Raw genomic sequence first — 20,181 nt, 5'->3', positions numbered from 1 at the left:
TAGGGAAGGCTGCTGGAGACTGCTGCGGCCACCCTGCTGCCGGGTTTCTGGAGGGCTTCCTGGAAGCAGCCTCCACACCAAGCCCTTGGAAGGCCCAGGCGACGGAGGAGCCGGTCAGGCAGGGGCCGAGGACGGTGAGAGGCCGGGCGGGAAGGAGCATGTCAGGCAGGGGCAGAGGACGGTGACAGGCCGGGCGGGGAGGAGCCGGTCAGGCGGGGGCCCAGGACAGTGACGGGCCTGGCCGGGGAGGAGTGCGTCAGGCAGGGGCAGAGGAGACGGGCTGGGTAAGGGGTAGAGTGACAGTTAGGGCACAATTCACAATCGCAAAGACGTGGAAGCGACCCGAGTGCCCATCCATCCAGGAGTGCATTAATAAAATGTGGCGCGTGGACACCACGGAGTGCCATTCGGCTGTGAGGAGCAGCGGTGAGAGGGCGCCTCTCGTGTTCTCCTGGCCAGAGCTGGAACCCGTTCCAGTAAGCCAGGTATCCCAAGAATGGACACACGAGCACCACGTGAGCGCGCTCACCAGCAAATTGGTACGAACGGATGGACACCTAAGTGGACGGAGAGGAATCACCTTCATCGGGTGGGTGTCGGGCGGGTGGGGGGAGGCGATGGGCATCCACATCCATTAGGAATGGGGTGGGTGCGCACCGACTGGGGGATGGGCGCACTTGAAGCTCTGACCCCAGGGGGGAGGCTTGGAGAGGGCAACTGTACCCGACCTTAACACTGGTACCCCCACAATACGCTGGAACAACATGAGAGGTATATGAATGAGAACACAGGGGGGAGGGGTGCACGGGCAACACATGTCACCTGAATACTTGTACTCCCATCATCTGCTTGAAAAGAGAGAGAAAAGAAAATGCAATCATAGAGGTAAGAGACACTTTTTAAAAATCATGAATCCGAAGAGAAAAGTAAAAGGAGGCCTGTGGAGCAGGTCTGGGTGTGACTCCGGATCCCCCAACATCAGGTGCCACCACCAAAGATTCCTGCGTGGAGCCCATAGAACCCCCAAAAGCAACGGGACGAGTTCTGGTCACATACTCCCTCAAAATGACATCCTGGCCTTCTTCTGGAACTCCCTCCCCTCTCAGACTCTCAAGGTTTTCTCCAGCGTGTCGGTTCCCACAGAGCAGACCTTTGGTCTGAGACCTGACAGTCCAGATGCCACGCATGCTGCCGCGTGGCGGCGGTGTCGCGATTTGGGACAAGAGGAGGCCCCACGGTGCGGGCTGGGGCGCCAGGCAGCTCGGCGGGCGCTGAGGGTTGGGGTCACCCCCACCCCGGGCCGCCGCCGCGCTCCCAGAAAGGGGACAGAACAAGAGGCAAAAAAAAAAAAAAAAAAAAGAAGCAGCCTGTGGCCCCCGGTATTCCCAGGCGGTCTCCCATCCAAGTACTGACCGGGCCCGACCCTGCTTAGCTTCCGAGACCAGACGAGATCGGGGGGCGTTCAGGGTGGTGTGGCCCTAGACGGCGGCGGAGGGCGCCCCTGCCCCGCTCAAGAAGCCGAGCCTCTCTGCGCTTTCCCCCCGCCGCCGCCGCCGCCGCCGCCGCCGCCGCCGCCGCCGCCGCCTCCCGCCCCAGGCCCCGCGCCGGGCCGGGCCTGTTGAGCTCGCCGGCCGGGTCCCGTGGGCTCCCAGGGACGGGGGTGATGGGCGGGGCGGGGCGGGGGGCTGTCTCTCTATACACACACACACACACTCACACTCACTCACACTCAAACAAGATGCGCCTCCACGGCTGGACTCGCCAAGGTGGAGCCCTCCCAGCCCCCCTCGTCTCCTCGCCCGGCCTCCTTCACCTACCCGCTGCCCACCCCCAGCGCGTCGCCGCCGCTGACGCTGACTGCGCACGCGCGCGCCCTTTGACCCCAGCCAGGGGCCGCCCTCCCCCACAACCCCTTTCAGCTGTGCCCCCCCTCGCCCTGTTGGTGGGCTGCCGCCTATTCCCCCGGGCCAGGGCTGGGGCACAGCGCAAGGGGGAGGGGAGCCAGTGTATGGGGCGTCTCTCTCTGGGGATGTGTCCCATGGGTGGGGTGGGGTGGCGTGGTTTGTGGGGCGCTGAAGAAATCAGTCCCCTCCATCTCCTACCTCTGGAAAACGCCCAAGCCCGTGGAGAACCGCCGGCACCGCTTCTTGGGGGCCGGGACCCTCCTCTGTGTCCTCCTGTGGCCCGGTCCAAGGGGCCTGGGCCTGGCCGGGGCTGCATTGGACCCCGACCACCCTGGCGTGTGGACTCGCTAAAAATCGGCCATTAGATATTGGATTCCAGCTTCATTGAGGTCATTTCACTAATGAGTGCACCGGAAAGAGTTTCCTAATCCATCTGTGAGGGTGGCAACTGAAAGAGAATTTGAAAGCTGACAGAATAGGCGAGGGAAGGCATAGGAGATTTCCACACCCAGCAAGGAAGCCTTTCCCGAAATGGAAGAAAGAAACGAGCAAACAGAGACACCGGTAGCCCGCCCGGAAAAGAGTCTGCCCCCGAGAGAAAGCACCCTGACCAGGTTCACCCGTGGGTGGGTGGCGAGCTAGCGGCGTTCAGAAGAGCGAGGCCCGCAGTCTGTGCGGAAGACACCTGCACTCGGGTGTGTGTGGCGGCCCGATTCACAAGCAGCTCTAGATGTTAAACCAAGGAGAAGCCAGGGAGTTCCCAAGGCCCCAGGTGTCCTCAGCCCACGACTGGCTGCTGTGGGAATGCGAAGCCCGGCTCCTTGTCTCAGAGCGGGGTTCCCAGGAGGATCAGGCTGAAGCTGGGACTTGGCCTCAAAGTGTCCCCTCGCATGGCCACCCCCTTCCCCTTCCTGCTCCTCTACTCCTGGTGCCCCTCCATCCAGGGGCCAGACCTTAAAGAGTCACCGCAAGAGAATCCTGGTCCCAAAGGAGCCTTCTGGGGGACCGGTGCTGAGAGAGGTTGTGGGCATGGCCCGCTGGGGCTCTGCCCGACCCAGGGCTGAGAGATGCCACCTCCCAGCTCTGGGTCCCTGCAGGAAGTGTTGGCAAGCACAGGGCCAGTCCCCCAAAGGCCCAGGTGCAGGGAGCCCAGGCCAAGCAGCCTGTGGAAGAAGCCACTTGCCGTGCCACCCCGGGAACAGGACTGCAGGCCCCGGCCCTTCCCACCTCCTCCTCCTCCTCCTCCTCCCCCCCCCGCGCCCCCCCCCCCGGACATGGCACAGGGCTCAGAGACACCTCAGACTCTTGCTACCCAAGGTGCGAAGGGCATCAGTTGCTCCTCCAACCCCCCCCCGCCCAGCAGACCACGTTGTCCAGCCAGCCCCCGGGCCTCCCTGGGGTGCCCAGCACAAAAGTGCAGACACCCACCGGACCCTCAGTCTCAGCTTTCAGATGTTTTTGCCACTCTAAGGACCCGCAGGCCCGCTGGGCCTTCGGGCAGGACAGAGAGCCCCGGGATCCGACGTGTAGAGCTGCGTGTACGTACGTCCCCATCAGGAGGCGGTCCCCACCTCCGCGGCTCTCCCCTCGCGGGGAGCGGCAGCCCCAGCCGGCAGCCGCAGGGCATCAGGGAAGACACCAGGCTGGGCCCCCCGCGGCACAGCGGGGGCACGTCCCCCGCACTCGACTTAGGGAAGGCTGCTGGAGACTGCTGCGGCCACCCTGCTGCCGGGTTTCTGGAGGGCTTCCTGGAAGCAGCCTCCACACCAAGCCCTTGGAAGGCCCAGGCGACGGAGGAGCCGGTCAGGCAGGGGCCGAGGACGGTGAGAGGCCGGGCGGGAAGGAGCATGTCAGGCAGGGGCAGAGGACGGTGACAGGCCGGGCGGGGAGGAGCCGGTCAGGCGGGGGCCCAGGACAGTGACGGGCCTGGCCGGGGAGGAGTGCGTCAGGCAGGGGCAGAGGAGACGGGCTGGGTAAGGGGTAGAGTGACAGTTAGGGCACAATTCACAATCGCAAAGACGTGGAAGCGACCCGAGTGCCCATCCATCCAGGAGTGCATTAATAAAATGTGGCGCGTGGACACCACGGAGTGCCATTCGGCTGTGAGGAGCAGCGGTGAGAGGGCGCCTCTCGTGTTCTCCTGGCCAGAGCTGGAACCCGTTCCAGTAAGCCAGGTATCCCAAGAATGGACACACGAGCACCACGTGAGCGCGCTCACCAGCAAATTGGTACGAACGGATGGACACCTAAGTGGACGGAGAGGAATCACCTTCATCGGGTGGGTGTCGGGCGGGTGGGGGGAGGCGATGGGCATCCACATCCATTAGGAATGGGGTGGGTGCGCACCGACTGGGGGATGGGCGCACTTGAAGCTCTGACCCCAGGGGGGAGGCTTGGAGAGGGCAACTGTACCCGACCTTAACACTGGTACCCCCACAATACGCTGGAACAACATGAGAGGTATATGAATGAGAACACAGGGGGGAGGGGTGCACGGGCAACACATGTCACCTGAATACTTGTACTCCCATCATCTGCTTGAAAAGAGAGAGAAAAGAAAATGCAATCATAGAGGTAAGAGACACTTTTTAAAAATCATGAATCCGAAGAGAAAAGTAAAAGGAGGCCTGTGGAGCAGGTCTGGGTGTGACTCCGGATCCCCCAACATCAGGTGCCACCACCAAAGATTCCTGCGTGGAGCCCATAGAACCCCCAAAAGCAACGGGACGAGTTCTGGTCACATACTCCCTCAAAATGACATCCTGGCCTTCTTCTGGAACTCCCTCCCCTCTCAGACTCTCAAGGTTTTCTCCAGCGTGTCTGTTCCCACAGAGCAGACCTTTGGTCTGAGACCTGACAGTCCAGATGCCACGCATGCTGCCGCGTGGCGGCGGTGTCGCGGCTTGGGACAAGAGGAGGCCCCACGGTGCGGGCTGAGGCGCCAGGCAGCGCGGCGGGCGCTGAGGGTTGGGGTCACCCCCACCCCGGGCCGCCGCCGCGCTCCCAGAAAGGGGACAGAACAAGAGGCAAAAAAAAAAAAAAAAAAAAAAGAAGCAGCCTGTGGCCCCCGGTATTCCCAGGCAGTCTCCCATCCAAGTACTGACCGGGCCCGACCCTGCTTAGCTTCCGAGACCAGACGAGATCGGGGGCGTTCAGGGTGGTGTGGCCCTAGACGGCGGCGGAGGGCGCCCCTGCCCCGCTCAAGAAGCCGAGCCTCTCTGCGCTTTCCCGCCGCCGCCGCCGCCGCCTCCCGCCCCAGGCCCCGCGCCAGGCCGGGCCTGTTGAGTTCGCCGGCCGGGTCCCGTGGGCTCCCAGGGACGGGGGTGATGGGCGGGGCGGGGCGGGGGGCTGTCTCTCTATACACACACACACACACTCACACTCACTCACACTCACACAAGATGCGCCTCCACGGCTGGACTCGCCAAGGTGGAGCCCTCCCAGCCCCCCTCGTCTCCTCGCCTGGCCTCCTTCACCTACCCGCTGCCCACCCCCAGCGCGTCGCCGCCGCTGACGCTGACTGCGCACGCGCGCGCCCTTTGACCCCAGCCAGGGGCCGCCCTCCCCCACAACCCCTTTCAGCTGTGCCCCCCCTCGCCCTGTGGGTGGGCTGCCGCCTATTCCCCCGGGCCAGGGCTGGGGCACAGCGCAAGGGGGAGGGGAGCCAGTGTATGGGGCGTCTCTCTCTGGGGATGTGTCCCATGGGTGGGGTGGGGTGGCGTGGTTTGTGGGGCGCTGAAGAAATCAGTCCCCTCCATCTCCTACCTCTGGAAAACGCCCAAGCCCGTGGAGAACCGCCGGCACCGCTTCGTGGGGGCCGGGACCCTCCTCTGTGTCCTCCTGTGGCCCGGTCCAAGGGGCCTGGGCCTGGCCGGGGCTGCATTGGACCCCGACCACCCTGGCGTGTGGACTCGCTAAAAATCGGCCATTAGATATTGGATTCCAGCTTCATTGAGGTCATTTCACTAATGAGTGCACCGGAAAGAGTTTCCTAATCCATCTGTGAGGGTGGCAACTGAAAGAGAATTTGAAAGCTGACAGAATAGGCGAGGGAAGGCATAGGAGATTTCCACACCCAGCAAGGAAGCCTTTCCCGAAATGGAAGAAAGAAACGAGCAAACAGAGACACCGGTAGCCCGCCCGGAAAAGAGTCTGCCCCCGAGAGAAAGCACCCTGACCAGGTTCACCCGTGGGTGGGTGGCGAGCTAGCGGCGTTCAGAAGAGCGAGGCCCGCAGTCTGTGCGGAAGACACCTGCGCTCGGGTGTGTGTGGCGGCCCGATTCACAAGCAGCTCTAGATGTTAAACCAAGGAGAAGCCAGGGAGTTCCCAAGGCCCCAGGTGTCCTCAGCCCACGACTGGCTGCTGTGGGAATGCGAAGCCCGGCTCCTTGTCTCAGAGCGGGGTTCCCAGGAGGATCAGGCTGAAGCTGGGACTTGGCCTCAAAGTGTCCCCTCGCATGGCCACCCCCTTCCCCTTCCTGCTCCTCTACTCCTGGTGCCCCTCCATCCAGGGGCCAGACCTTAAAGAGTCACCGCAAGAGAATCCTGGTCCCAAAGGAGCCTTCTGGGGGACCGGTGCTGAGAGAGGTTGTGGGCATGGCCCGCTGGGGCTCTGCCCGACCCAGGGCTGAGAGATGCCACCTCCCAGCTCTGGGTCCCTGCAGGAAGTGTTGGCAAGCACAGGGCCAGACCCCCAAAGGCCCAGGTGCAGGGAGCCCAGGCCAAGCAGCCTGTGGAAGAAGCCACTTGCCGTGCCACCCCGGGAACAGGACTGCAGGCCCCGGCCCTTCCCACCTCCTCCTCCTCCTCCTCCTCCCCCCCCCGCGCCCCGCCCCCGGACATGGCACAGGGCTCAGAGACACCTCAGACTCTTGCTACCCAAGGTGCGAAGGGCATCAGTTGCTCCTCCAACCCCCCCCGCCCAGCAGACCACGTTGTCCAGCCAGCCCCCGGGCCTCCCTGGGGTGCCCAGCACAAAAGTGCAGACACCCACCGGACCCTCAGTCTCAGCTTTCGGATGTTTTTGCCACTCTAAGGACCCGCAGGCCCGCTGGGCCTTCGGGCAGGACAGAGAGCCCCGGGATCCGACGTGGAGAGCTGCGTGTACGTACGTCCCCATCAGGAGGCGGTCCCCACCTCCGCGGCTCTCCCCTCGCGGGGAGCGGCAGCCCCAGCCGGCAGCCGCAGGGCATCAGGGAAGACACCAGGCTGGGCCCCCCGCGGCACAGCGGGGGCACGTCCCCCGCACTCGACTTAGGGAAGGCTGCTGGAGACTGCTGCGGCCACCCTGCTGCCGGGTTTCTGGAGGGCTTCCTGGAAGCAGCCTCCACACCAAGCCCTTGGAAGGCCCAGGCGACGGAGGAGCCGGTCAGGCAGGGGCCGAGGACGGTGAGAGGCCGGGCGGGAAGGAGCATGTCAGGCAGGGGCAGAGGACGGTGACAGGCCGGGCGGGGAGGAGCCGGTCAGGCGGGGGCCCAGGACAGTGACGGGCCTGGCCGGGGAGGAGTGCGTCAGGCAGGGGCAGAGGAGACGGGCTGGGTAAGGGGTAGGGTGACAGTTAGGGCACAATTCACAATCGCAAAGACGTGGAAGCGACCCGAGTGCCCATCCATCCAGGAGTGCATTAATAAAATGTGGCGCGTGGACACCACGGAGTGCCATTCGGCTGTGAGGAGCAGCGGTGAGAGGGCGCCTCTCGTGTTCTCCTGGCCAGAGCTGGAACCCGTTCCAGTAAGCCAGGTATCCCAAGAATGGACACACGAGCACCACGTGAGCGCGCTCACCAGCAAATTGGTACGAACGGATGGACACCTAAGTGGACGGAGAGGAATCACCTTCATCGGGTGGGTGTCGGGCGGGTGGGGGGAGGCGATGGGCATCCACATCCATTAGGAATGGGGTGGGTGCGCACCGACTGGGGGATGGGCGCACTTGAAGCTCTGACCCCAGGGGGGAGGCTTGGAGAGGGCAACTGTACCCGACCTTAACACTGGTACCCCCACAATACGCTGGAACAACATGAGAGGTATATGAATGAGAACACAGGGGGGAGGGGTGCACGGGCAACACATGTCACCTGAATACTTGTACTCCCATCATCTGCTTGAAAAGAGAGAGAAAAGAAAATGCAATCATAGAGGTAAGAGACACTTTTTAAAAATCATGAATCCGAAGAGAAAAGTAAAAGGAGGCCTGTGGAGCAGGTCTGGGTGTGACTCCGGATCCCCCAACATCAGGTGCCACCACCAAAGATTCCTGCGTGGAGCCCATAGAACCCCCAAAAGCAACGGGACGAGTTCTGGTCACATACTCCCTCAAAATGACATCCTGGCCTTCTTCTGGAACTCCCTCCCCTCTCAGACTCTCAAGGTTTTCTCCAGCGTGTCGGTTCCCACAGAGCAGACCTTTGGTCTGAGACCTGACAGTCCAGATGCCACGCATGCTGCCGCGTGGCGGCGGTGTCGCGATTTGGGACAAGAGGAGGCCCCACGGTGCGGGCTGGGGCGCCAGGCAGCTCGGCGGGCGCTGAGGGTTGGGGTCACCCCCACCCCGGGCCGCCGCCGCGCTCCCAGAAAGGGGACAGAACAAGAGGCAAAAAAAAAAAAAAAAAAAAGAAGCAGCCTGTGGCCCCCGGTATTCCCAGGCGGTCTCCCATCCAAGTACTGACCGGGCCCGACCCTGCTTAGCTTCCGAGACCAGACGAGATCGGGGGGCGTTCAGGGTGGTGTGGCCCTAGACGGCGGCGGAGGGCGCCCCTGCCCCGCTCAAGAAGCCGAGCCTCTCTGCGCTTTCCCCCCGCCGCCGCCGCCGCCGCCGCCGCCGCCGCCGCCGCCGCCTCCCGCCCCAGGCCCCGCGCCGGGCCGGGCCTGTTGAGCTCGCCGGCCGGGTCCCGTGGGCTCCCAGGGACGGGGGTGATGGGCGGGGCGGGGCGGGGGGCTGTCTCTCTATACACACACACACACACTCACACTCACTCACACTCACACAAGATGCGCCTCCACGGCTGGACTCGCCAAGGTGGAGCCCTCCCAGCCCCCCTCGTCTCCTCGCCCGGCCTCCTTCACCTACCCGCTGCCCACCCCCAGCGCGTCGCCGCCGCTGACGCTGACTGCGCACGCGCGCGCCCTTTGACCCCAGCCAGGGGCCGCCCTCCCCCACAACCCCTTTCAGCTGTGCCCCCCCTCGCCCTGTGGGTGGGCTGCCGCCTATTCCCCCGGGCCAGGGCTGGGGCACAGCGCAAGGGGGAGGGGAGCCAGTGTATGGGGCGTCTCTCTCTGGGGATGTGTCCCATGGGTGGGGTGGGGTGGCGTGGTTTGTGGGGCGCTGAAGAAATCAGTCCCCTCCATCTCCTACCTCTGGAAAACGCCCAAGCCCCTGGAGAACCGCCGGCACCGCTTCGTGGGGGCCGGGACCCTCCTCTGTGTCCTCCTGTGGCCCGGTCCAAGGGGCCTGGGCCTGGCCGGGGCTGCATTGGACCCCGACCACCCTGGCGTGTGGACTCGCTAAAAATCGGCCATTTGATATTGGATTCCAGCTTCATTGAGGTCATTTCACTAATGAGTGCACCGGAAAGAGTTTCCTAATCCATCTGTGAGGGTGGCAACTGAAAGAGAATTTGAAAGCTGACAGAATAGGCGAGGGAAGGCATAGGAGATTTCCACACCCAGCAAGGAAGCCTTTCCCGAAATGGAAGAAAGAAACGAGCAAACAGAGACACCGGTAGCCCGCCCGGAAAAGAGTCTGCCCCCGAGAGAAAGCACCCTGACCAGGTTCACCCGTGGGTGGGTGGCGAGCTAGCGGCGTTCAGAAGAGCGAGGCCCGCAGTCTGTGCGGAAGACACCTGCACTCGGGTGTGTGTGGCGGCCCGATTCACAAGCAGCTCTAGATGTTAAACCAAGGAGAAGCCAGGGAGTTCCCAAGGCCCCAGGTGTCCTCAGCCCACGACTGGCTGCTGTGGGAATGCGAAGCCCGGCTCCTTGTCTCAGAGCGGGGTTCCCAGGAGGATCAGGCTGAAGCTGGGACTTGGCCTCAAAGTGTCCCCTCGCATGGCCACCCCCTTCCCCTTCCTGCTCCTCTACTCCTGGTGCCCCTCCATCCAGGGGCCAGACCTTAAAGAGTCACCGCAAGAGAATCCTGGTCCCAAAGGAGCCTTCTGGGGGACCGGTGCTGAGAGAGGTTGTGGGCATGGCCCGCTGGGGCTCTGCCCGACCCAGGGCTGAGAGATGCCACCTCCCAGCTCTGGGTCCCTGCAGGAAGTGTTGGCAAGCACAGGGCCAGTCCCCCAAAGGCCCAGGTACAGGGAGCCCAGGCCAAGCAGCCTGTGGAAGAAGCCACTTGCCGTGCCACCCCGGGAACAGGACTGCAGGCCCCGGCCCTTCCCACCTCCTCCTCCTCCTCCTCCTCCCCCCCCCGCGCCCCCCCCCGGACATGGCACAGGGCTCAGAGACACCTCAGACTCTTGCTACCCAAGGTGCAAAGGGCATCAGTTGCTCCTCCAAACCCCCCCCCGCCCAGCAGACCACGTTGTCCAGCCAGCCCCCGGGCCTCCCTGGGGTGCCCAGCACAAAAGTGCAGACACCCACCGGACCCTCAGTCTCAGCTTTCGGATGTTTTTGCCACTCTAAGGACCCGCAGGCCCGCTGGGCCTTCGGGCAGGACAGAGAGCCCCGGGATCCGACGTGGAGAGCTGCGTGTACGTACGTCCCCATCAGGAGGCGCTCCCCACCTCCGCGGCTCTCCCCTCGCGGGGAGCGGCAGCCCCAGCCGGCAGCCGCAGGGCCTCAGGGAAGACACCAGGCTGGGCCCCCCGCGGCACAGCGGGGGCACGTCCCCCGCACTCGACTTAGGGAAGGCTGCTGGAGACTGCTGCGGCCACCCTGCTGCCGGGTTTCTGGAGGGCTTCCTGGAAGCAGCCTCCACACCAAGCCCTTGGAAGGCCCAGGCGACGGAGGAGCCGGTCAGGCAGGGGCCGAGGACGGTGAGAGGCCGGGCGGGAAGGAGCATGTCAGGCAGGGGCAGAGGACGGTGACAGGCCGGGCGGGGAGGAGCCGGTCAGGCGGGGGCCCAGGACAGTGACGGGCCTGGCCGGGGAGGAGTGCGTCAGGCAGGGGCAGAGGAGACGGGCTGGGTAAGGGGTAGAGTGACAGTTAGGGCACAATTCACAATCGCAAAGACGTGGAAGCGACCCGAGTGCCCATCCATCCAGGAGTGCATTAATAAAATGTGGCGCGTGGACACCACGGAGTGCCATTCGGCTGTGAGGAGCAGCGGTGAGAGGGCGCCTCTCGTGTTCTCCTGGCCAGAGCTGGAACCCGTTCCAGTAAGCCAGGTATCCCAAGAATGGACACACGAGCACCACGTGAGCGCGCTCACCAGCAAATTGGTACGAACGGATGGACACCTAAGTGGACGGAGAGGAATCACCTTCATCGGGTGGGTGTCGGGCGGGTGGGGGGAGGCGATGGGCATCCACATCCATTAGGAATGGGGTGGGTGCGCACCGACTGGGGGATGGGCGCACTTGAAGCTCTGACCCCAGGGGGGAGGCTTGGAGAGGGCAACTGTACCCGACCTTAACACTGGTACCCCCACAATACGCTGGAACAACATGAGAGGTATATGAATGAGAACACAGGGGGGAGGGGTGCACGGGCAACACATGTCACCTGAATACTTGTACTCCCATCATCTGCTTGAAAAGAGAGAGAAAAGAAAATGCAATCATAGAGGTAAGAGACACTTTTTAAAAATCATGAATCCGAAGAGAAAAGTAAAAGGAGGCCTGTGGAGCAGGTCTGGGTGTGACTCCGGATCCCCCAACATCAGGTGCCACCACCAAAGATTCCTGCGTGGAGCCCATAGAACCCCCAAAAGCAACGGGACGAGTTCTGGTCACATACTCCCTCAAAATGACATCCTGGCCTTCTTCTGGAACTCCCTCCCCTCTCAGACTCTCAAGGTTTTCTCCAGCGTGTCGGTTCCCACAGAGCAGACCTTTGGTCTGAGACCTGACAGTCCAGATGCCACGCATGCTGCCGCGTGGCGGCGGTGTCGCGATTTGGGACAAGAGGAGGCCCCACGGTGCGGGCTGGGGCGCCAGGCAGCTCGGCGGGCGCTGAGGGTTGGGGTCACCCCCACCCCGGGCCGCCGCCGCGCTCCCAGAAAGGGGACAGAACAAGAGGCAAAAAAAAAAAAAAAAAAAAGAAGCAGCCTGTGGCCCCCGGTATTCCCAGGCGGTCTCCCATCCAAGTACTGACCGGGCCCGACCCTGCTTAGCTTCCGAGACCAGACGAGATCGGGGGGCGTTCAGGGTGGTGTGGCCCTAGACGGCGGCGGAGGGCGCCCCTGCCCCGCTCAAGAAGCCGAGCCTCTCTGCGCTTTCCCCCCGCCGCCGCCGCCGCCGCCGCCGCCGCCGCCGCCGCCGCCTCCCGCCCCAGGCCCCGCGCCGGGCCGGGCCTGTTGAGCTCGCCGGCCGGGTCCCGTGGGCTCCCAGGGACGGGGGTGATGGGCGGGGCGGGGCGGGGGGCTGTCTCTCTATACACACACACACACACTCACACTCACTCACACTCAAACAAGATGCGCCTCCACGGCTGGACTCGCCAAGGTGGAGCCCTCCCAGCCCCCCTCGTCTCCTCGCCCGGCCTCCTTCACCTACCCGCTGCCCACCCCCAGCGCGTCGCCGCCGCTGACGCTGACTGCGCACGCGCGCGCCCTTTGACCCCAGCCAGGGGCCGCCCTCCCCCACAACCCCTTTCAGCTGTGCCCCCCCTCGCCCTGTTGGTGGGCTGCCGCCTATTCCCCCGGGCCAGGGCTGGGGCACAGCGCAAGGGGGAGGGGAGCCAGTGTATGGGGCGTCTCTCTCTGGGGATGTGTCCCATGGGTGGGGTGGGGTGGCGTGGTTTGTGGGGCGCTGAAGAAATCAGTCCCCTCCATCTCCTACCTCTGGAAAACGCCCAAGCCCGTGGAGAACCGCCGGCACCGCTTCTTGGGGGCCGGGACCCTCCTCTGTGTCCTCCTGTGGCCCGGTCCAAGGGGCCTGGGCCTGGCCGGGGCTGCATTGGACCCCGACCACCCTGGCGTGTGGACTCGCTAAAAATCGGCCATTAGATATTGGATTCCAGCTTCATTGAGGTCATTTCACTAATGAGTGCACCGGAAAGAGTTTCCTAATCCATCTGTGAGGGTGGCAACTGAAAGAGAATTTGAAAGCTGACAGAATAGGCGAGGGAAGGCATAGGAGATTTCCACACCCAGCAAGGAAGCCTTTCCCGAAATGGAAGAAAGAAACGAGCAAACAGAGACACCGGTAGCCCGCCCGGAAAAGAGTCTGCCCCCGAGAGAAAGCACCCTGACCAGGTTCACCCGTGGGTGGGTGGCGAGCTAGCGGCGTTCAGAAGAGCGAGGCCCGCAGTCTGTGCGGAAGACACCTGCACTCGGGTGTGTGTGGCGGCCCGATTCACAAGCAGCTCTAGATGTTAAACCAAGGAGAAGCCAGGGAGTTCCCAAGGCCCCAGGTGTCCTCAGCCCACGACTGGCTGCTGTGGGAATGCGAAGCCCGGCTCCTTGTCTCAGAGCGGGGTTCCCAGGAGGATCAGGCTGAAGCTGGGACTTGGCCTCAAAGTGTCCCCTCGCATGGCCACCCCCTTCCCCTTCCTGCTCCTCTACTCCTGGTGCCCCTCCATCCAGGGGCCAGACCTTAAAGAGTCACCGCAAGAGAATCCTGGTCCCAAAGGAGCCTTCTGGGGGACCGGTGCTGAGAGAGGTTGTGGGCATGGCCCGCTGGGGCTCTGCCCGACCCAGGGCTGAGAGATGCCACCTCCCAGCTCTGGGTCCCTGCAGGAAGTGTTGGCAAGCACAGGGCCAGTCCCCCAAAGGCCCAGGTGCAGGGAGCCCAGGCCAAGCAGCCTGTGGAAGAAGCCACTTGCCGTGCCACCCCGGGAACAGGACTGCAGGCCCCGGCCCTTCCCACCTCCTCCTCCTCCTCCTCCTCCCCCCCCCGCGCCCCCCCCCCCGGACATGGCACAGGGCTCAGAGACACCTCAGACTCTTGCTACCCAAGGTGCGAAGGGCATCAGTTGCTCCTCCAAACCCCCCCCCGCCCAGCAGACCACGTTGTCCAGCCAGCCCCCGGGCCTCCCTGGGGTGCCCAGCACAAAAGTGCAGACACCCACCGGACCCTCAGTCTCAGCTTTCAGATGTTTTTGCCACTCTAAGGACCCGCAGGCCCGCTGGGCCTTCGGGCAGGACAGAGAGCCCCGGGATCCGACGTGTAGAGCTGCGTGTACGTACGTCCCCATCAGGAGGCGGTCCCCACCTCCGCGGCTCTCCCCTCGCGGGGAGCGGCAGCCCCAGCCGGCAGCCGCAGGGCATCAGGGAAGACACCAGGCTGGGCCCCCCGCGGCACAGCGGGGGCACGTCCCCCGCACTCGACTTAGGGAAGGCTGCTGGAGACTGCTGCGGCCACCCTGCTGCCGGGTTTCTGGAGGGCTTCCTGGAAGCAGCCTCCACACCAAGCCCTTGGAAGGCCCAGGCGACGGAGGAGCCGGTCAGGCAGGGGCCGAGGACGGTGAGAGGCCGGGCGGGAAGGAGCATGTCAGGCAGGGGCAGAGGACGGTGACAGGCCGGGCGGGGAGGAGCCGGTCAGGCGGGGGCCCAGGACAGTGACGGGCCTGGCCGGGGAGGAGTGCGTCAGGCAGGGGCAGAGGAGACGGGCTGGGTAAGGGGTAGAGTGACAGTTAGGGCACAATTCACAATCGCAAAGACGTGGAAGCGACCCGAGTGCCCATCCATCCAGGAGTGCATTAATAAAATGTGGCGCGTGGACACCACGGAGTGCCATTCGGCTGTGAGGAGCAGCGGTGAGAGGGCGCCTCTCGTGTTCTCCTGGCCAGAGCTGGAACCCGTTCCAGTAAGCCAGGTATCCCAAGAATGGACACACGAGCACCACGTGAGCGCGCTCACCAGCAAATTGGTACGAACGGATGGACACCTAAGTGGACGGAGAGGAATCACCTTCATCGGGTGGGTGTCGGGCGGGTGGGGGGAGGCGATGGGCATCCACATCCATTAGGAATGGGGTGGGTGCGCACCGACTGGGGGATGGGCGCACTTGAAGCTCTGACCCCAGGGGGGAGGCTTGGAGAGGGCAACTGTACCCGACCTTAACACTGGTACCCCCACAATACGCTGGAACAACATGAGAGGTATATGAATGAGAACACAGGGGGGAGGGGTGCACGGGCAACACATGTCACCTGAATACTTGTACTCCCATCATCTGCTTGAAAAGAGAGAGAAAAGAAAATGCAATCATAGAGGTAAGAGACACTTTTTAAAAATCATGAATCCGAAGAGAAAAGTAAAAGGAGGCCTGTGGAGCAGGTCTGGGTGTGACTCCGGATCCCCCAACATCAGGTGCCACCACCAAAGATTCCTGCGTGGAGCCCATAGAACCCCCAAAAGCAACGGGACGAGTTCTGGTCACATACTCCCTCAAAATGACATCCTGGCCTTCTTCTGGAACTCCCTCCCCTCTCAGACTCTCAAGGTTTTCTCCAGCGTGTCTGTTCCCACAGAGCAGACCTTTGGTCTGAGACCTGACAGTCCAGATGCCACGCATGCTGCCGCGTGGCGGCGGTGTCGCGGCTTGGGACAAGAGGAGGCCCCACGGTGCGGGCTGAGGCGCCAGGCAGCGCGGCGGGCGCTGAGGGTTGGGGTCACCCCCACCCCGGGCCGCCGCCGCGCTCCCAGAAAGGGGACAGAACAAGAGGCAAAAAAAAAAAAAAAAAAAAAAGAAGCAGCCTGTGGCCCCCGGTATTCCCAGGCAGTCTCCCATCCAAGTACTGACCGGGCCCGACCCTGCTTAGCTTCCGAGACCAGACGAGATCGGGGGCGTTCAGGGTGGTGTGGCCCTAGACGGCGGCGGAGGGCGCCCCTGCCCCGCTCAAGAAGCCGAGCCTCTCTGCGCTTTCCCGCCGCCGCCGCCGCCGCCTCCCGCCCCAGGCCCCGCGCCAGGCCGGGCCTGTTGAGTTCGCCGGCCGGGTCCCGTGGGCTCCCAGGGACGGGGGTGATGGGCGGGGCGGGGCGGGGGGCTGTCTCTCTATACACACACACACACACTCACACTCACTCACACTCACACAAGATGCGCCTCCACGGCTGGACTCGCCAAGGTGGAGCCCTCCCAGCCCCCCTCGTCTCCTCGCCTGGCCTCCTTCACCTACCTGCTGCCCACCCCCAGCGCGTCGCCGCCGCTGACGCTGACTGCGCACGCGCGCGCCCTTTGACCCCAGCCAGGGGCCGCCCTCCCCCACAACCCCTTTCAGCTGTGCCCCCCCTCGCCCTGTGGGTGGGCTGCCGCCTATTCCCCCGGGCCAGGGCTGGGGCACAGCGCAAGGGGGAGGGGAGCCAGTGTATGGGGCGTCTCTCTCTGGGGATGTGTCCCATGGGTGGGGTGGGGTGGCGTGGTTTGTGGGGCGCTGAAGAAATCAGTCCCCTCCATCTCCTACCTCTGGAAAACGCCCAAGCCCGTGGAGAACCGCCGGCACCGCTTCGTGGGGGCCGGGACCCTTCTCTGTGTCCTCCTGTGGCCCGGTCCAAGGGGCCTGGGCCTGGCCGGGGCTGCATTGGACCCCGACCACCCTGGCGTGTGGACTCGCTAAAAATCGGCCATTAGATATTGGATTCCAGCTTCATTGAGGTCATTTCACTAATGAGTGCACCGGAAAGAGTTTCCTAATCCATCTGTGAGGGTGGCAACTGAAAGAGAATTTGAAAGCTGACAGAATAGGCGAGGGAAGGCATAGGAGATTTCCACACCCAGCAAGGAAGCCTTTCCCGAAATGGAAGAAAGAAACGAGCAAACAGAGACACCGGTAGCCCGCCCGGAAAAGAGTCTGCCCCCGAGAGAAAGCACCCTGACCAGGTTCACCCGTGGGTGGGTGGCGAGCTAGCGGCGTTCAGAAGAGCGAGGCCCGCAGTCTGTGCGGAAGACACCTGCGCTCGGGTGTGTGTGGCGGCCCGATTCACAAGCAGCTCTAGATGTTAAACCAAGGAGAAGCCAGGGAGTTCCCAAGGCCCCAGGTGTCCTCAGCCCACGACTGGCTGCTGTGGGAATGCGAAGCCCGGCTCCTTGTCTCAGAGCGGGGTTCCCAGGAGGATCAGGCTGAAGCTGGGACTTGGCCTCAAAGTGTCCCCTCGCATGGCCACCCCCTTCCCCTTCCTGCTCCTCTACTCCTGGTGCCCCTCCATCCAGGGGCCAGACCTTAAAGAGTCACCGCAAGAGAATCCTGGTCCCAAAGGAGCCTTCTGGGGGACCGGTGCTGAGAGAGGTTGTGGGCATGGCCCGCTGGGGCTCTGCCCGACCCAGGGCTGAGAGATGCCACCTCCCAGCTCTGGGTCCCTGCAGGAAGTGTTGGCAAGCACAGGGCCAGTCCCCCAAAGGCCCAGGTGCAGGGAGCCCAGGCCAAGCAGCCTGTGGAAGAAGCCACTTGCCGTGCCACCCCGGGAACAGGACTGCAGGCCCCGGCCCTTCCCACCTCCTCCTCCTCCTCCTCCTCCCCCCCCCGCGCCCCGCCCCCGGACATGGCACAGGGCTCAGAGACACCTCAGACTCTTGCTACCCAAGGTGCGAAGGGCATCAGTTGCTCCTCCATCCCCCCCCGCCCAGCAGACCACGTTGTCCAGCCAGCCCCCGGGCCTCCCTGGGGTGCCCAGCACAAAAGTGCAGACACCCACCGGACCCTCAGTCTCAGCTTTCGGATGTTTTTGCCACTCTAAGGACCCGCAGGCCCGCTGGGCCTTCGGGCAGGACAGAGAGCCCCGGGATCCGACGTGGAGAGCTGCGTGTACGTACGTCCCCATCAGGAGGCGGTCCCCACCTCCGCGGCTCTCCCCTCGCGGGGAGCGGCAGCCCCAGCCGGCAGCCGCAGGGCATCAGGGAAGACACCAGGCTGGGCCCCCCGCGGCACAGCGGGGGCACGTCCCCCGCACTCGACTTAGGGAAGGCTGCTGGAGACTGCTGCGGCCACCCTGCTGCCGGGTTTCTGGAGGGCTTCCTGGAAGCAGCCTCCACACCAAGCCCTTGGAAGGCCCAGGCGACGGAGGAGCCGGTCAGGCAGGGGCCGAGGACGGTGAGAGGCCGGGCGGGAAGGAGCATGTCAGGCAGGGGCAGAGGACGGTGACAGGCCGGGCGGGGAGGAGCCGGTCAGGCGGGGGCCCAGGACAGTGACGGGCCTGGCCGGGGAGGAGTGCGTCAGGCAGGGGCAGAGGAGACGGGCTGGGTAAGGGGTAGAGTGACAGTTAGGGCACAATTCACAATCGCAAAGACGTGGAAGCGACCCGAGTGCCCATCCATCCAGGAGTGCATTAATAAAATGTGGCGCGTGGACACCACGGAGTGCCATTCGGCTGTGAGGAGCAGCGGTGAGAGGGCGCCTCTCGTGTTCTCCTGGCCAGAGCTGGAACCCGTTCCAGTAAGCCAGGTATCCCAAGAATGGACACACGAGCACCACGTGAGCGCGCTCACCAGCAAATTGGTACGAACGGATGGACACCTAAGTGGACGGAGAGGAATCACCTTCATCGGGTGGGTGTCGGGCGGGTGGGGGGAGGCGATGGGCATCCACATCCATTAGGAATGGGGTGGGTGCGCACCGACTGGGGGATGGGCGCACTTGAAGCTCTGACCCCAGGGGGGAGGCTTGGAGAGGGCAACTGTACCCGACCTTAACACTGGTACCCCCACAATACGCTGGAACAACATGAGAGGTATATGAATGAGAACACAGGGGGGAGGGGTGCACGGGCAACACATGTCACCTGAATACTTGTACTCCCATCATCTGCTTGAAAAGAGAGAGAAAAGAAAATGCAATCATAGAGGTAAGAGACACTTTTTAAAAATCATGAATCCGAAGAGAAAAGTAAAAGGAGGCCTGTGGAGCAGGTCTGGGTGTGACTCCGGATCCCCCAACATCAGGTGCCACCACCAAAGATTCCTGCGTGGAGCCCATAGAACCCCCAAAAGCAACGGGACGAGTTCTGGTCACATACTCCCTCAAAATGACATCCTGGCCTTCTTCTGGAACTCCCTCCCCTCTCAGACTCTCAAGGTTTTCTCCAGCGTGTCGGTTCCCACAGAGCAGACCTTTGGTCTGAGACCTGACAGTCCAGATGCCACGCATGCTGCCGCGTGGCGGCGGTGTCGCGATTTGGGACAAGAGGAGGCCCCACGGTGCGGGCTGGGGCGCCAGGCAGCTCGGCGGGCGCTGAGGGTTGGGGTCACCCCCACCCCGGGCCGCCGCCGCGCTCCCAGAAAGGGGACAGAACAAGAGGCAAAAAAAAAAAAAAAAAAAAAGAAGCAGCCTGTGGCCCCCGGTATTCCCAGGCGGTCTCCCATCCAAGTACTGACCGGGCCCGACCCTGCTTAGCTTCCGAGACCAGACGAGATCGGGGGGCGTTCAGGGTGGTGTGGCCCTAGACGGCGGCGGAGGGCGCCCCTGCCCCGCTCAAGAAGCCGAGCCTCTCTGCGCTTTCCCCCCGCCGCCGCCGCCGCCGCCGCCGCCGCCGCCGCCGCCGCCTCCCGCCCCAGGCCCCGCGCCGGGCCGGGCCTGTTGAGCTCGCCGGCCGGGTCCCGTGGGCTCCCAGGGACGGGGGTGATGGGCGGGGCGGGGCGGGGGGCTGTCTCTCTATACACACACACACACACTCACACTCACTCACACTCACACAAGATGCGCCTCCACGGCTGGACTCGCCAAGGTGGAGCCCTCCCAGCCCCCCTCGTCTCCTCGCCCGGCCTCCTTCACCTACCCGCTGCCCACCCCCAGCGCGTCGCCGCCGCTGACGCTGACTGCGCACGCGCGCGCCCTTTGACCCCAGCCAGGGGCCGCCCTCCCCCACAACCCCTTTCAGCTGTGCCCCCCCTCGCCCTGTTGGTGGGCTGCCGCCTATTCCCCCGGGCCAGGGCTGGGGCACAGCGCAAGGGGGAGGGGAGCCAGTGTATGGGGCGTCTCTCTCTGGGGATGTGTCCCATGGGTGGGGTGGGGTGGCGTGGTTTGTGGGGCGCTGAAGAAATCAGTCCCCTCCATCTCCTACCTCTGGAAAACGCCCAAGCCCGTGGAGAACCGCCGGCACCGCTTCTTGGGGGCCGGGACCCTCCTCTGTGTCCTCCTGTGGCCCGGTCCAAGGGGCCTGGGCCTGGCCGGGGCTGCATTGGACCCCGACCACCCTGGCGTGTGGACTCGCTAAAAATCGGCCATTAGATATTGGATTC

The 20,181-nt window shown here is 64.0% G+C and overlaps 6 pseudogenes; all 6 read right to left on the bottom strand.

The window, feature by feature from the left end:
• Positions 1-1,364: 1,364 nt before the first annotated feature.
• Positions 1,365-1,484, bottom strand: LOC142876259 (uncharacterized; annotated as a pseudogene).
• A 3,475-nt stretch (positions 1,485-4,959) lies between these two features.
• Positions 4,960-5,078, bottom strand: LOC142876208 (uncharacterized; annotated as a pseudogene).
• Positions 5,079-8,522: 3,444 nt separating this feature from the next.
• Positions 8,523-8,642, bottom strand: LOC142876258 (uncharacterized; annotated as a pseudogene).
• Positions 8,643-12,111: 3,469 nt separating this feature from the next.
• On the bottom strand, positions 12,112-12,231 carry LOC142876256 (uncharacterized; annotated as a pseudogene).
• Positions 12,232-15,704: 3,473 nt separating this feature from the next.
• LOC142876206 (uncharacterized) lies at positions 15,705-15,823 on the bottom strand (annotated as a pseudogene).
• A 3,445-nt stretch (positions 15,824-19,268) lies between these two features.
• LOC142876255 (uncharacterized) lies at positions 19,269-19,388 on the bottom strand (annotated as a pseudogene).
• Between the last annotated feature and the right edge of the window lie 793 nt (positions 19,389-20,181).

Source organism: Microcebus murinus, chromosome 14 (genome assembly GCF_040939455.1).
Source record: "Microcebus murinus isolate Inina chromosome 14, M.murinus_Inina_mat1.0, whole genome shotgun sequence".
NCBI classification, from domain to species: domain Eukaryota; kingdom Metazoa; phylum Chordata; class Mammalia; order Primates; family Cheirogaleidae; genus Microcebus; species Microcebus murinus.
This window is presented reverse-complemented; position numbering and strand designations above follow the sequence as displayed.